General features: G+C 35.9%; 1 pseudogene; it reads right to left on the bottom strand.

Annotated features, from left to right (window-relative positions):
• Nucleotides 1-509: 509 nt before the first annotated feature.
• Nucleotides 510-1,258, bottom strand: LOC140509131 (protein MEMO1-like; annotated as a pseudogene).
• Between the last annotated feature and the right edge of the window lie 15,960 nt (nucleotides 1,259-17,218).

Genomic DNA, 17,218 nt, shown 5'->3' with positions numbered 1-17,218 from the left:
TTATTAGCAACTAAAATAGAAGGTATCTGTTGTATAACACTTGTAGTAGTTTACTATACTGGAGATTTATTATATTCTAATATAGATCATTTATAAATGCACTTTTCATTATTAAAAAGCTTCCACCCTTTTTTGTTTGTTTATAATTTGCAAAACTATTCTGAAAGCTGAATATATATGCACAGGTCTGCAAAGAGTGCACATTTAGAATATGATAAATGCTTTACAGGTTGTATTTGAAGGACCATCTGCCACCATGACTTTACATCCATCATCACTTTAAAATCATAAAATATTTTTATGCCGGCATTCCTTCCTTCCCTAAACAAGAAAGCCCATTTTATAATTAGTTGAAATTAAGGAAGGACTACACTTACTGAAAAAGAAGAGAAGAAAGTTCAATTAATTTTGAGGTTTCAGTATCCCCAAAGACCAGGAACTGTATCTTTGTAAGGGCTAGGCTCGGACCTCCTTTAGAGAATCAGTATGCGCAGATGGTATCCCTGAGCATTCAGAGCTTCAGTGGACTGTAAGTACTCCAGCTGCATAACTCACTGAACTGTCTTGCCAGTTTCTACACTGGCTTGACTGGGCATAATTCAAAAATGAAAAGCTCACATTCATTCCATTCTTCTGGAGCTCTGTGATAGCATTTAGTAACACCCCAATGGGATGTCTTCCACATATTGTGTTACAGTATTTCTTCAAGTAATTGCTAAAAGATACGGGGTCTAGTTGTTCTACAATACTTAAGCCCATTTTACCTAGAAGTTCAATGGATATATAAATCTCCCCCTGAGATTCATCATAGTAACTGTAACGGAACCTTTGACCCCAATGGCAGAAATCAGAAAAAAACCCAAAGAGATTACTAGGATCAGCTAGATATTTACTGAAGAGTTTTCTGAATTCCTGTTCTTTTGACTCACTCAGAGCTCCAACCAATACAGGAATAATGGTAAACTCATCCTTATGGCTTTCCATGGCTTTAGCAGTAGAAGGCAAATGCATTTCAATACTGTGTTCATCTTATCTGTCTGCAGAGACATGCACTCAAATATTCCTGTCTTCCAAAGCTCTCCATAAATTTCTTGGTCAATAGGCAAGTCATACAGAGGTGTTCTATATATATCGATACTGGAAAATGCACATCGAGATAGGGGCACGTGATGGGAAGGCCCAAGGATGAATACTCTTCGGGTAATTGATGGTTCCACTTGTTTGTAAGCATGAGCAGCACCAGACAGGCAGTAAGTATGTCCTGCTTGGGGGGCAATAATGGCTCTAGCAGGTCTTTTTGTGGATTGTACTTGTGAAAGCCAACCTACTAATTGTGCATTCAGTTGAGGTCCTGAGGCTGTGTACCAGTTCCCGGCCTGACACCCTTCCCGGCAGATCACTCGGTTGGACGTCTTGGAACCTGTGCTGCCTATGGTGCACGAGGATGAATGAGGAGGAGGCGGTGGCAGCTGCAGGAACGCTAGCGGAGGGGACAAGGCACCACGGGCCCAGCCCAGGAGGAGGTGGCCACGGAGGGGATCAGCCTGACCCAGGAGGTGAAGGAAGAGGAGGAGGAGATGGCCACTTCCCCACCTTGGCGGCAGGGCCGACCCCGCCCTCAGGCGGGTGCTGCCGGTGACCCCACCTCCCCGACTCTGCTCCCCTGATGATTGTTTTTTACTTTGAATTTTATTAATCTCTCCTTTCATTTTTAGAATTTCCATTTTGGTGTTTAATTGGGTGTTTTTATTTTTAAATTTTTAGTTTTTAGTTGCATGCCCAATTCATTGATCTTTCTCTCTTTCACAGATATATACATTTAGAGATACAAGTTTTCCCTTACATACTTCTTTGGCCTTATCTCACAAATTTTGGAATGTTATCTCATTTTTGTCATTCTATTTAATGAAATTATTCATTGTTTCTAGGACTTGATCTTTTATCCACTAATTCTTTAGGTTTAGATTTTATAGTTTCCAATTAATTTTTAATCTATGCTTCCATGACCCTTTATTAAATGTAAGTTTATTACATTATGATAGGAAAATGATGCATTTATTATTTCTACATTTTTGCATTTGCTTACAGCTGCAGGCCACTCACCAAAGGATTTCAGGCAGCCTGTGAAAAATGTAGGATTTTCACTGTGAACTCTGCACTGTTCGTCAGGTGATCCACAGCAACCAACCATCATCAGTCTGTATCTAGTTTAACTTATCTGCAGCCTGAAGAAGTTAAACCTATTTTAATTTTGGCCCCTACCTAGTGCCAAGTTGTGTAGGTCTGTTCAAATACATAGTCATTCGTTTTGAAAGTGCCATGTATAAAATATAAATAAAAAATTGTACTTCTTTCTATTCCCATTCAGTCTTTTCCAGAGGTCTATTATATCTTAATGTTCTAAGATTCTCTTGATCTTCTTGATTTCTTTCTGACTTATTTTATGGTTAGATTTATCTAACTCTGAGAGGAGAAAGCTGAGGTCCCCCACTAATATAGTTTTACATCTATTTCTTCTTGATGACAATTTCACAATATTTGTCAGCCTGAAAATTAAAGCTCTGTTTAATGATCATGAGTCCCAGAAGATGCTAGAATTACACAGGGCATATTTTGCTTTGTAACCAGTTAATTAGTTAATAAATATTCATTTTGTGAATAATTGTAAAAGACAGAAGGAGAATTTTATATTTGATTCAGGGGGATAATAGGGAGCCACTGGAATTTATTAATTAGGAGGTGACAAGGTTAGATTTGCACTTTAGCAAATCTCCTTGGCTGATGAGTGAAGTAAAGTTGGGATAGGAAGAGATTTGAGATAGGGACACCATTCAGAAGCTGGGGAAATAGCCCAGAGGTGAACCAATGAAAGCCTACACAAAGATTGTGGCTCTATGAATTGAGGAGATGTGTATATAAAAGATGTGAAGGTAAAAACAACAATACATAGCAAGAGATTACATATTTAGGGTAACTGTGTATAAGGAGTGGAGGCTGACGCTGTGATTGTGAGCCTGGGTGACCAACAAGATGGTGGTGCCCTCAATAATAATAGGGAAGATGGGGAGAGGGAAGGTTTGGGGAAGAGGAGGATAACAAGTTCTGTTTTAGACATATTGAGTTTGAGATGCCTTTGGGATATCTAGTTTAAGATATCTAAGAGACAATAGCTCATATGAAAGTGGAGCTAGTAGAGAAACTAAGGCTAGATAAATAGACCTGGGAATCATCTGCATAGAAAAGATCATTGAACACAAAGCTGCTGATAAGATCCGCTCAGCAAGATAGAAGAGAGGGAGAAAATAAGAGCGCCCATGACAACCCCTATCACTTGCTATTACTGTGGTTCCAAAACAAAATTGTGCGTCCCTTAATCAGATAATAGTTATACTAATGAAATTTACCAATGTTTCTTTTGATTGTAAACATAAATGCTAACAAAAAGCTACTATCGATTATATGGGGAAAGGGATTGGATTTGTGAATTTATTAGTGTAGGGAACTCCTAGATGAGTAAACTCTTTCTACCAAAAAAATCAGAATGCTTTCTCCAAAATATAATCTCAGAGGAAATGCTCTTGATCTTTTTTTTTTGTTCTTCTTTTTTTGTTTGCTTCTTTGTAGACCTTTTCGGCTGTCAGGCGAAGCCTATGGATTACTTCTCAGAATAATGTTTATAAATAAATAAATACATATATAAGCTTACAAACAAAACCAAGTAAATTGAAATTGTTTTAAAACCTTTGTGACAAGTTTAAGTTCTTGTTCTTTACACAGGTTGTTAAAAAGTCCAGGGATATATAAAATCCTTTACACTGACAGTTCATTTACAAGAGTTATGTTCTTATCAATAAAATCACAGTTGAAACAAAAAAAAAGAATCAGGTTAATTGCTCTGCCTAACCACTTCTGAATCACAAAGGAAAAGACAATGTAAAAGAGGATATTTTAGAACTTTTATCTTGAGTGCTATAAGTTAAAAGTCATTGAATTACTGGTTCCCCTACTCTTATATTCCCTTCAATAAGATGAGAGTGGGAATTATGGGGGACTACAGTAAAGGAATTTGGTTGCTGAAAACTATGGTTCCAAGAGTATAAGCTAGCAGTCACCTCCATCTAGACATCAGTTTCACAAGGACCATTTTATTCTATGTTGCCCTACCTCCCACTTAGAGATATTAATGGCATCCTCCATAGTTATGGATGGTAGATGTTGTTTTTAGAAATAATGTTCCACCTTATAAGAATGATCATCTCTAGCTAGATATAAAACTAAAGGTTATTGGATTCCTAAAGACAAAAGATTGGCCTTTCTTCCCATTCCCTCTCAGAATGTCACTGAATTATTTGCTTCTTGTCCTCAGGTCAATCAGCTCTCTTCTGTGTCTCTCTCCCCATTCCTTTGGCTGCTAGCTGTAGACCTTGGGAACAGTGAAAAAAAATCTGCATTAAAGAATTGCAGACTGTCAGAGTGAGAAGGGATATTCTACTTTTATTTTGCAGATAAGGCATTTGAGGTCCATAGAGAAGATATGATTTTTTGAGAATTTTAATCAACCAGAATGTTGATTATGCCATGCACTGTGCTAAGCACTGAGGATACAGAGAAAGGGTGGAAATCCCTAATTTTCAGAAACTTATAATGTAATGGGAGAGACAACATAGAATGCATGTTAATAACTGTATGTCAATAAGATTAAGAATATATTGGTGATAATCTCAGATACGAGGCATCTAGTTTAAAGAGGTTTGGCAAACACTGCTTGCAGAAGTCTTGAAGAAAGTCAGGAGAAAAAGTCAGAGAAAATCAGGGCGCAAAGTATTCTAAGCAAGGGGGAGAGCCAAGGAAAATACCCAGGGCCTGGAAATGCAGTGTCCAAATTGATGAATAATAAAGAGGCCAGTGTAACTGGATCATAGAATACATGAACTGAATAAGTACCAAGAAGACTGGAAAGGTGGAAGTGGGGTTGATTATAAAAGGTTTTAAAATCCAAAGAGGATTTTATATTTTATCCTGAAAGTAATAGGGAGTCATTGAAGCTTATTAAACAGAAGTTGATATGGTCAGATCTATGCTTTAAGAAGATCAATTTGATAGCTGAGTAATGGATGGACTGGAATGAGGAGAGACTTGAGACAGGAAGACTAATGAGCAGACTATTTCATTAGCTGAGTCATGAGGTGACCAGTGTGGTGGCACTATCAGACCTGTGGAAGAGATATTATAAAGGTAAACAGGATGAACTTTAGCACTGTTTGGAAATAGATGGAGTAAGAAAGAGTGAGAAGCCAAAACATCACACAAAATGTTTGTAGGAGGGTTGAGGCTGGAGCCCAAATCATCTTACCCTAAATCCAGTGCTGTTTTCACTACACCTGACTAGAGTATCTAACCTTCTTTTAAGAATTTTATGCTTCTGGGGCAGAGCCAAGATGGCAGAGTTGAAAGATGCGCATATACTAACTTTTACCCCACAGCCCATAAAATACCTGTAAAGAAAAACTCTCAACAAATTCTAGAGCAGCAGAAGCCACAGAACAACAGAGTGGAGGAGATTTCTAGCCCAGAGTGACTTGAAAGACTGATGGGAAAGGTCTGTACCATTTGACAGAACAGAGCCCAGCTCAGCCTTGGCCATGCAGCACTGAGAGGAGCAGAACTGAGCAGGCTTCAGGGACAAAATCTTCAGCAGCAGCACAGATCCCTCAACCCACTGGCACTAAAGGTCAGTGAGAGGGTCTTTTCAGCTGGCTGAGAAGGGAGCAGGGTATCTCCATAGTTCAGGCCTCCTCAGGTGGCAGCAGTGGAGGCAGCAGTGGACAAGGCTCCCAAGGCAGGCAGCAGCCTGCATCCATTGTTGAAGGCCTCATGGTAAAGCCTCTAGGAAACTGAGCCCTGTGTGGTGGTCCTGTCCTCACCTGAGCAGCTGATCTTAATCTTACACTGAATAGCAGCCCTGTCCCCACTTAAAGCCCCTGGGGGATTGGAGCAGCTCATCTGAATCTGAGCCCCCAGTGCTGACTTGGCAGAACTGGAGGTGAGGTGGTTGTGGAGAGGAAATTCAGAAGTCAAATACCTGACTGGGAAAATACCCAAAAAAGGAAAAAAAAAATAAGACCATAGAAAGTTACTTTCTTGGTGAAAGGTGTTTCTCCCCATCATTTCAGATGAGGAAGAACAAGACATACTGTCAGAGAAAGTCAAGGTCCCTGCCTCCAGGGTCTCTAAAGGGAATTTAAATTGGGCTCAGGCAATAGAAGAGCTTGAAAAATGAGTTACCAGCTTACTAAAGGAGATCAAAAAAAGGCTGAGGAAAATAACAACTTTAAAAAGGGGCTAACTCAATTGGGAAAAGAGGTCCAAAAATCCAACGAGGAGAAGGAGGCTTTAAAAAGCAGAATTAGCCAAATGGAGGAGAAGGTTCAAAAGTTCACTGAACAAAATAATTGTTCAGTTGAAAAGAGAGCATTGAGTTCAGGGAAATGAATGACTATGACGTAAACCAAGCAGTTAAAAAACAAAACCAAAAGTCTGAAAAAATAGAAGATAATGTGAAACATCTCATTGGAAAAACAGCTGACCTGGAAAACAGATGCAGGAGAAACAATTTAAAAATTATGGGACTACCTGAAAGCCGTGATCAAAAAAAGAGCCTGTACATTGTCTTACATGAAATTATCAGGGAAAACTGCCTTGATATTCTAGAACCAGAGGGCAAAAGAAATATTGAAGGGATCCACTGATCACCTCCTGAAAGAGACCCAAACAGAGGAAACTCCTAGGAATGTTGTGGCCAAATTTCAGAGTTCCCAGATCAAGGAGAAAATACTGCACACAGCTAGAAAGAAATAGTTTGAGTATTGTGGAAATACAATCAAGATAACACAGGATCTGGCAGTTTCAACATTAAGGGACCAAAGGGCTTGGAATGGGATATTCCAGAGGTCAAGAATCACCTACCCAGCAAATCTGAGTATAATACTTCAAAGGAATAAATGGTCATTCAATGATATAGAGGATTTTAAATCATTTGTACTGAGGAAAAGACCAGATCTGTATAGAAAATTTGACTTTCCAAGACAAGAATCAAGAGAAGCATGAAAAGGACTAAGGATATATATCATAAAAGGATTCATTTGGGACATTTTTCAATTTTTGAAAGTAATTTGTGAGTATAGATACTGCTTTGTTTTGTTTTTAAGTTTGATAGAATTGTCCTGTGAATCCATCAGGACCAGGGATTCTTTTTACTTTGGTAGTTCCTTTACAACTAAACTTATTTCCTAGATTGATATTGGGTTACTTAAGATCTTTAACTGGTCTTCTGATAGCTTGGGTATTATATATTTTTGAAGATATTCCTTCATTTTTTGTGTGTGGTTTTAGTTTTGTCTGCGTATAACTGTATATAATACCCTGATTATTATTCCTTATTTCTTCTGGTTTTGCTGTGGTTTTCCTTGTTCATTTTCTATTTAATTGATTCATTTTTCTGATCTCTTTTTAAAAAATTTAAATTAGGTAAAGGTTTATGAGTTTTATTAGTATTTTCAAAAAGCTAGTTTTTAGTTTTACTTATCATTTATGTGGAATTTATATATATATCTATTTTACCTCTAAATTTTATTATCTCTTCTTTTGTGATTATTTATATTTGTTTATTTGTTGGGTTTCTATTTTTTTGAGCATACATATCTAGTTAGTTTATTTTGTATTTTTCTATTTTGTTTAACATATATTTGTAAAGATATTTTTCTCCCAAGGACTGCTTTAGCTGCATCTCAGAAATTTTGGTATGTTTTTTTGTCATGATCATTTTATTTTACATTGCTATTGATTCTTTTTAGGATTTGTTCTTTGATTCACTAATTATTTAGGATTTCATTTTCAAGTCTTCATTTTGGTTTGTAGTTTTTGTTTGTGGCTCCTGAACCAATTACTATTTTTATTGTGTTATAGTCTATAAAGAATAGATTAGCTGTTTCTGCCTTTTTGTATTTGTTTTTAATACCTCTATGCCCTTGAACATGATCAATTTTTGTAAAAGCTTTTTGTGATACTAGGGAGTATGTATATTCTTTTACATTATCATTTAAAAGATGCCCAAACTCTTTAACCTCTAAATTTCTCTAGCAGTTTTTTCATTTCCATATTTTCCCTTATGATCATCTTTCTGTTAGACTTATCCAAAACTGATAGAAGACTCCTATCACTATTGTGTTACTATCTTATATCTTCTTATAGCTTGGATTTCCTTTACAAATTTGGATGGTAAGTCATTTGGAGTGAATAAATGTATTACTGAGAGTGAAAAAAACAGAAATGATGAACAGGAAGACTTTAGAGAGGCTTGGAAGGACTTATCTGAACTGATGCTGAGTGAAGTGAGCAAAACCAGGAGAATTATACATATTAACAGCCACAGTGTATGAGGACAGTTTCTATAAACTTAGCCCTTCATAGCAATGCAAGGACCTTAAACATTTACAAAGGTTTCATGATACAAATTGCCATCCACATCCAGAGAAAGAACTAAGGAATCAGAATGCAGAATGAAGCGGACAATTTTCTCTTGTGCTATGTTTTGGTTTGGTTTTTATCATGGTTTCTCCCATTCATTTTAATTCTTCTAGGCAGTATGACTAATGTGAAAATGTGTTTAATTAGAATGTATATGTAGACCCCCCATATGCCGTCTGGAGGAGGGAGGGAGAGGGAATGGGGGAAAAATTTAAGACTTACAGAAGTGATTGTTGAAAACTGACAACAAATAAATTAATTACATTTTTTAAAAAATGAATTTTATGCTTTTGTAAAAAAAAAAAAATTTTAAACATTTATCAGTTTGAATTTTGGCTGCTCAGGGGTGGATCTTCTATATGCAACACTGAAGCCATGGAAATAACTTCTCCTTGAAATATTGTTTTATGTTACATCATGGAACTAATTAAAGAGGTTAGCTGGGGTGGTTTTCCTGTATACAAATTATACATATGGTCTCTGGCTTTAGGGGTCAGCTACTCTTTGGTTCATTGTTCTTTAACTAATCTTTTAGGCCAGGGATCAGATTGCACTTGTCTGGATTCTATGGCAAGCTTAATATCCACTTATATTCTACTTGCTAGGCACATTAAAGGCCAGATTGAATCAGAGCCCCTCACTGTAGTTCACATACAGTTATTCCACTATTTCTTCATGGTAATTCAATTAATTAAAAGGGATGCAACAAATTTCACTGGTTCAGTGATTACCACCCTACATAGTTAACAGGCAAGCTGCCAATAATTCTCACAATTTTAATGAATATGAAATGATCGAAACTGGTGTGCTGAATGCATGAATGCTGTTTCTCTTAAAGATCAGGGATTTTTAAAAATCTAAATAGACTCTTATTATTTATGTAAATAAATAAACTTTTCTGTCTGAATGCTTCCTCTGACAACTGTTATGAAGATTCTTTAGAAAAACAACCACTACATGATACAGATGACTGAATGTTGCTTTGAGAATGTGAACCAATGACACTCTGGGAAACTAGTATTTTTAATGTTGGTATTTAATGGTACTGCTTCTGATATCACTTGCCTTTCTAAAAATTACGTTTCTGAGTGGAATTTAACTTCCTATCTCCTAAACCTGTTGCATTTGGAACTTTAAATTTCCAGTAGAATTAGAAATGGAAGTGGTCCACAAAAGAGATATTTTGACAGCCTGATAAAATAAAATGCCTAATTTTACCTTCCTTCTAAGCATTCCACTTTATTCCCTTAGTTTTGCTGCAGTCACCATCATGTAATAGCAGTGCCATGTAATGGCAATGCTCAATATTGCTATTCCATTCCCCACTTTTTGTATAGTCATTGCAACACTTTGCAGCATTGCTTTAAATGTAAGTGTATATTTGTAATGATTTCTAGAAGTCTGACAGTGAACATCATGGCAGCAGAGTTTGGCAATGACCAAGCAAGCAGAGTAGAGGCTGAAGTGAGTGAAAGCAGAAGAAGAAGTAGTATCAATGAGGGAATGGGAGGGGGGAGTCTGAGAGGATTAGATCTAATACAAATGGACCTGGCATAGAATGAAGCAGCATACCTTGGGAAATGTAAGAGAGATTAAAGAGTAAACTTGAAAACCTAGGGCTCATTCATGATTAATCACATAGGAAGTGGGGAACTGGTGGAAAATAGGTATTGAACACATATCAGGTATAACTTTAGATGCATGAACTCTGACCTACCATGACCCAGGAGTTCCCAGATATCCAAACTTTGTTTGAATGTGTAGATGCTAAGTAAGCTCCTACACTAATGTTTTTTATCTCATCCAAATGTTATTTTTCAAAATATTGGGAAGGGGGGGATCATAAGCCCAGCCCATTATGCTACATATCATCCATGTATTCTTTTTTATAAATCCTTTACAATAAAACTAAAAAACACACTGGAAACTAAAATATATCAGATACATGGTAATTTAAGTGACTATTTTCTATCTCTCTTCTTGCTCTAAAATAGGTGCAGCTAATTTTAGATTAATAGATGCAACCTCTTATGTCCTCAAGATTTCCATGGCTCCAATTCCTCACCTTAGGTGTACTTCTCTCTCCACCCCTGAAGCTCCCTTCTCTGATTAGTTGACTCCTTCAGGAATCTCCATTTAAGGAGTGTGACCAGACTGCACTCCTGTGGACACTCTCCATCATGTCCTGGAACTTAGTATCTATACTCACACCCCTATATTCCTTTTCATCTTCCTTTGATGTGTTGTTTTTACCAGTATAGTATAAGCTCCATGACTATTGAGGCTATAATTGTATTTGTGTGTGTTTTCTAAGTTCTTAGCACAGTGCCTGTCACCTAGGGCTGAAGAAGTGCTTGTTGACTGACTGTTGATGAGCTGAGTGAATTCAGGATCTGTCTTGGTAAAATCCACTTCTTACACAACTCTTCCTTTCACAATCCTGGTCTTGCTTCAAGGCTCATCTCTGGTGCCACTTACCCCATGAAGTCTTTGGTCTCATCCATTGACAGTTCTATCTTCAGTCACATTTTGGTACTTTGGTATTTGCTTCCCATTGCTCCCTACCTTGAATTACAATTAGCTTTGGGTATGTGCTACAGTTCTCCGAATATGTGTGTGTGTGTGTGTGTGTGTGTGTATGTGTGTGTGTATACATGTATATACTCAGTGAGAGGAGTTCTAATATTAAAATTTTTTTATACTCACTGCCCAGATCATTGTCTTTCACATTGCAGTCATTCATTAATTATTCATCAAATGAATGTCTGTGGAACTATGTTTCACATGATACAATTAATTCTATAAATGCTCACTTTTAAAATATCTATAAAAATATATATGTATATCTCTATCTATCTATCTGTCTGTCTATCTATCTATCTATCTATCTATCTATCTATCCATCTATAAAACATTTAGTAGTCCATATTCTTAACTTAATATTTCAAAGTTAAAACAATATTTGGTTGTTTTGAGATGTAAGCCTTAAATAACTGGAAGTCTCTGGAGGTAACTATTTGCCATCTCTCTAAGGTACTTAAGGGGGCAGGTGCATGGTACAGTGGAGAGAGTAAGGTGTCTGGAGTCAGAAAGACTCATCTTCATGAGTTCAAATTTGATCGATACTTATTAGCTGCATGATTCTCAGTTAATCTTCTTTGCTTCAATTCCTCATATATGAAATGAACTGGAAAAGAAAACGGCAAACTACTCCTGTATCTTTGCCAAAGAAATCTCATATGGGGTCACTAGCAGTCAGATATGACTGAAAAAACTCAAGAACAGCAACAATAACGTTAATAATGACAACAAAGACAACTAAGATCCTTAGGTTATATGTTCTAGTTTATGTCAATTTTATAAACTCCCTTCATAATATCCAGCTATGAACCTGAAGCTTTCTTGCCTCTTCTCTCTTTTAGGCTTTCAAACCTCTGTCTGTAGTTTTCTAAGACTTTTAGAGTTGACAGTAGAGAAAACATGATTATCCAACTTACCTGGCTTTTCAAAAATTTCATGCTCTCTATTCTTTTACAATTGTATGTTTTCAGCAATGTTTATTGCCATAAAATTGCTTATTGAACAATCTACCCATTTTCCTTAGTTCCGTATTTTAGAGCCACATCATTCCAACCCAATCCAAATCCCTCAGGAAAGCATAGGGCCTTCAAATGCTTGAAGACAGTTATTCTCTAGACTTCTCTTGACATCCAGCCATCCATACATAGAGCATTTATTAAATATTTATGTTGGAGGCATTGTCACTACAAAATCCATAAAAATAGTTCATGTTCTCAAGAAGTATACATTATACTGAAGGTATAATATATTCTGAAAATAACATGAAACAAACAAAATTGACTATGGGGGTAACAACTAGAAGACTAAGGAATGGTCTTATAGGTCTTGTAATTGAACTGAACTTTGGAGGTAGCTAGGAATTCAAACTGATGGAAGTTAGAATGGATGAATTCCAGATACAGCTATGGTACCTTCATTCAATTATCACATATCATTAATTTGAGGTTCTTTATCATCCAGGTTGCCCTTTGGGGGAAGCTTTCTAGCTTATTAATCAATATTCTATTTAGCACATGGTAACCAACACAATTACACATAGTTGACCAGGGCAGAATACAAAAAGATAATCAGTTATAGTCCTGGACACAATAACTTTATTAAAGTAGTCTAAGTACATAATACTTTTCTTGGCTACCAAATCACACCATTGATTTAAGTTGTTGATCTAAGTTGATTGATCCACTTGTTGATCTATTAACACCTAGAATTTGAAATCTTTTTTTTTTTATACAAATTCCTATTAACTCAAATTTTCTCTCCTTTCACTAGTCAAGTTGATTTCCTGACTCAGAGAATTGTATCAGCAAGGACCCCAAAATGCTTAGGAGGGCCTGCTGTATAGATTCTCAGATCTGCTTTTCTAAAAGGAAAGCAGCCTTTGAGGGGTCAACAATTACTTTAATCAAGCACATATATCATTCACTTACTTCAGGGGGAAAAGTTAGTACCCTGAAATTCAGGGAAAATATAAACAGAGAAATAAAGTTCAACAGACAGGGATTCCAGCTCTCTGACTATAAGCAATACATACATCATAGATCAACAGACAGATCCAACTGTCTGATGATACATCCATACTTACCAGAGAAAGAAGTGCCAACATCTGAGTTTTCAAAGCTGGGAGGCTCTTTAGCAACTTCCAAGTCTCATCTGGCATACAAACCTTCTTCCAAAAACTAAACCCCAAAACAAAACTTCACCCCAGATTATTTATACACTTGTCAGAGCCAGAGGGCAGGACCCTCTGACCTTGTGCTTCAATATAAATGAACAAAAGTTATTGAGGTATATTAATATGTGGGGAAGATCTTTAACTCTCCTCCCACCCCCCCTCCACTGCCCTTGACCCACCATTAATCTTAAATTACCATTACAAGTGTAAGATTTGACATTGATCCCCGGAAAACAAAAGTTCATCTCACCAGATTAATACAATGTTTAACCTCTTGATATATTTTTTGAATCTTATCTTTGTCATTCAGTATGTTAGTGATCCTTCTCAGATTACATGGATTTAAAAAGTTTTTGTTCTTGTTTTTTACATCAGCATTTAATTTGGACTTTCAATACCACCCTCTCCTGCCCATGCCAAATTTTTGCATTCTCATTGAAATGGATAGAAAACATTGTTTCTACTTCATTCATTAAATAAAAATTGCTTTGTGGAAATCACGTTTTTTAAAACAAGATTAGAGATAAACAGATGCCATAAAATGAAGTTGAATTATTCTCAGTAGGAATTAAAGAACTAATTTTTGGTACGCATCCAGATGTCTTAGACTACTTTGAATACTACGGAAAGTTGACATAATAGAAAAATAAACAGCTGTTAGAGTAGATAAGATTCCCTCAAAGATAATTAGAAGTTTTACCAGTGAAAAGTGCTGTATCGTTACATTAGCTTCTGTTATACATTTATATCTGGGGTTCCTAAACTGAAGAATTTTTATATGGTAGAGTTTTTGCAAGGGCAAATTTATCTGTTCCCTAAGCATTGTCATTATCTTTTTTTATTTAGCTCATACAAAATATGTAATTTGACTGCATAATAACTAAGCAAATATACCCTCTGTCTACTGCATAAATATTTCTCATATATTTGTCTTATTATTTTTCAAATTCAAATTGATAAAATGCCAATTCACTTAAAAGTAATACCAAATTCCTGAAACATTTTCACATTCAATAATGTTATAAAACAATAGATTCTGATGAACTAACTACTGTAGTATCAGTGGAAAGCCTATGAAATTTTATATTTAAAAAGGATTTTTTAATATTAGAAAATATTTGAAAAATAAAGAGAATCACTAACCTCAAAAAAGGAAGTGATTCTAGACCATTGATGTGGAAATGGAAGGGACCTTAGAGACTTTCTAGGCCAACTACCACTTTATCTAGATGAAAAAACAGTCTGAGATTCAGAGAAGGTAAGCAATTTATTGAAAGTAACACAATATAATAAGGAACAAAGGTAGGATTTGAACTCAGGCCACTGTAACAATCCAGTCATCATTTCATCTGTGCAAAATAGCCTCTCTCTTAAAATGTGTTAGAAGCAGATAGGTTAATCTGTTGTATTCCAATGCAATTTTATTCCTTTTTCAGAATTATGATAAATGTATTTGATGTTATTAATATACTTGATGCTCTTTCTTAATGTATTTGATTAATGAAATATAGCAATAAATGGGAAAATAATTTTTATCTCCATCCCTGACCTCACTCTGAACTCTAAAAGTACATTACTAAGATCATCTCAATAAGACAGTTCTGTCTGTTTCACAAATTTTCCATGTCTAAAACAAAATGCATACTGCTTTCATCCAAAACCTTAAAGAATACTGGATCTGGTATGAGAAAATGTAGGTTCCCTTGATTGGTACACTTGCCTCCAGTCTCTCCCCCACTTCCATAAAACTGATCTTGTTGAAATTAACCTTCCTAATGAATACTTTCAGTTACATCTATCTCATTAAAAAGTGTTTAATAGCTTCTTTTTGCCAATAAGTCTAATTTTAACTTTTAATTCAACACTGTACACAATCAGACCTCATATCAATTCTCTTCACATACAAAACAATCCAGAAAAAATGAACTCCCCACCTGTCCTCAGCCTACTCTCATGTATACTGCTCTTGTGATACTGCACACAATCTCCTTGAGCCTCTATTTCCCAGTTTGTAAGATTAGGTTAGACTAATTGCCTCTGAAGTACTTTCTAGATTTAGCTCTATGATCCTTTCATCCCATGTTTTGCATTTTTTTATTTCTTCATCTTTGCTGATGATATGTCTTCTCCTAGAATTTCTTTCCACATAGTGATCTGTTAAAATGTTGGGGCAGCTAGGTGTTGTAGTAGATAAAGCACCAATGCAGGAGTCAGGAGGACCTGAGTTCAAATCTCACCTCAGACACTTGACACTTACTAGCTGCGTGACCTTGGATAAATCACTTAACCCCAATTGCCTCATCCTGGGTCATCTCCAGTCATCCTGATGAATATATGGTCACTGATTCAGATGGCTCTGGAGGAGAAGTAAGGCTGGTGACCTGCACAACCCTTACTCACTCAAAAAACAAAGTCAAGTGCAAGTCATGTTAAAATGCTACCCATCCATCTTATACACATGCATGCACACGTGCACACACACACACCCCTTTCTTGATGTATAATGACCAAAAGTGATAGCTCCTTCTTACTGATGAGTTACTATGAGTGATCTCTGAAAGATCTTGAAGATAGGGAGAAAGGACAAAGATTAGAGAAAAAACAAATACTATCCCAATTTTCCTCACTTGGGTAGAAGAGAACTTTTTTCTTTGTTTCTTTATAACTTATATATGTAATCATATCATTCATAGTCTTAATAGGAATTTTCTTAAGAATGTTAATAATATGTTAATAATATAGTTTGATGTGTATCACAAAACATGGAAATCATTTTAGGACCATTAACTTCCAGAAATAACTTTTGAAAAACAAAGTTCATTTTAATCCATCGAAACCCTCAGAGAGTTGGCATAGCTGACTGAGTTAATCAGGTTCAGCATTTCAAGGAACATAGAAAACACCCACTTCATAGCATTACGAACTAATCTAGCATATATACTCATTCATGCAAGAAAAGGACAATAAAAATATATATGATCCTTTTCAACCATGAATACAATAGTATCCAGGAACTTTGCTGTTTCTAGGTATATTTGAAAACTCAGGTTCCTGATAGGTTTTAGTGGATTGTTTGTCATCATGCTGAGGCAGACGTGAGCTAGAAATTTTTACAATATCTTTTAATGATCAGTAAGTAAAATAAAGCAAAACACAATGATTACTAAAATGTACTTGTGAGACAGATGGATATTTATCAGGCTTTCTAGCCATCTATCTACTTTACCCCCCCCCCCCTTCCTACTCCAATAAGAAGGGGGCCCATTCTAAACAGTCTGGATCTGTAGTGAAACTGCACATATTGAGATCAAGTTTCCCACATTCTACATGTATCCCAGGGAAATGATATGTAATTTTCTAATCATTAAATCTTTGAGGCAGGTTAGATAGCTCCTAGAAAAGTGCTCTTTCAGTTTAGGTACAACCTAAATACTAAGGATCTGCCTTATTTTTTTTTTTGTTTATGTTTCAGTCACCACCTATGCTATAGCTTTCAGATTTTTAAGGATGAACTTTTAAAGGTAAGCAGCCATTTTATATGCAAGTCAATCAGAAGTGCTATAGCAACCAGAATTTAAGTGCAATTATCTGTCTATATGTTAAAATATTACATGATTAATTGTCAATTTTAATGAGGCATTTAGGAAACTAAGATGTTGGGTAAACATCCAAAAAGAAAAAAATAACTTTGAACTGATATTACCCAGGGGATGTACTATCTTGCTCCATATTTCATTTCTTTCATTTTTTCTTTATTAAAAAAAATCATTTTTTTTACTAAATCTATAGTTAGGAGGTAACATTATTTCAATATTAAGTATCAGCTTTTTGATTAAGTGGTCACCAGCACAGCAAATTATGTATCATATTAACTGCCCTATGTCCTCTGGACATTCCATCCTGCATCTTTGGAGGCCAGGGATCTATTCGGTAAGTAAA

The sequence above is a fragment of the Notamacropus eugenii genome, chromosome 5 (assembly GCF_028372415.1).
Source record: "Notamacropus eugenii isolate mMacEug1 chromosome 5, mMacEug1.pri_v2, whole genome shotgun sequence".
Lineage (NCBI taxonomy): Eukaryota > Metazoa > Chordata > Mammalia > Diprotodontia > Macropodidae > Notamacropus > Notamacropus eugenii.
This window is presented reverse-complemented; position numbering and strand designations above follow the sequence as displayed.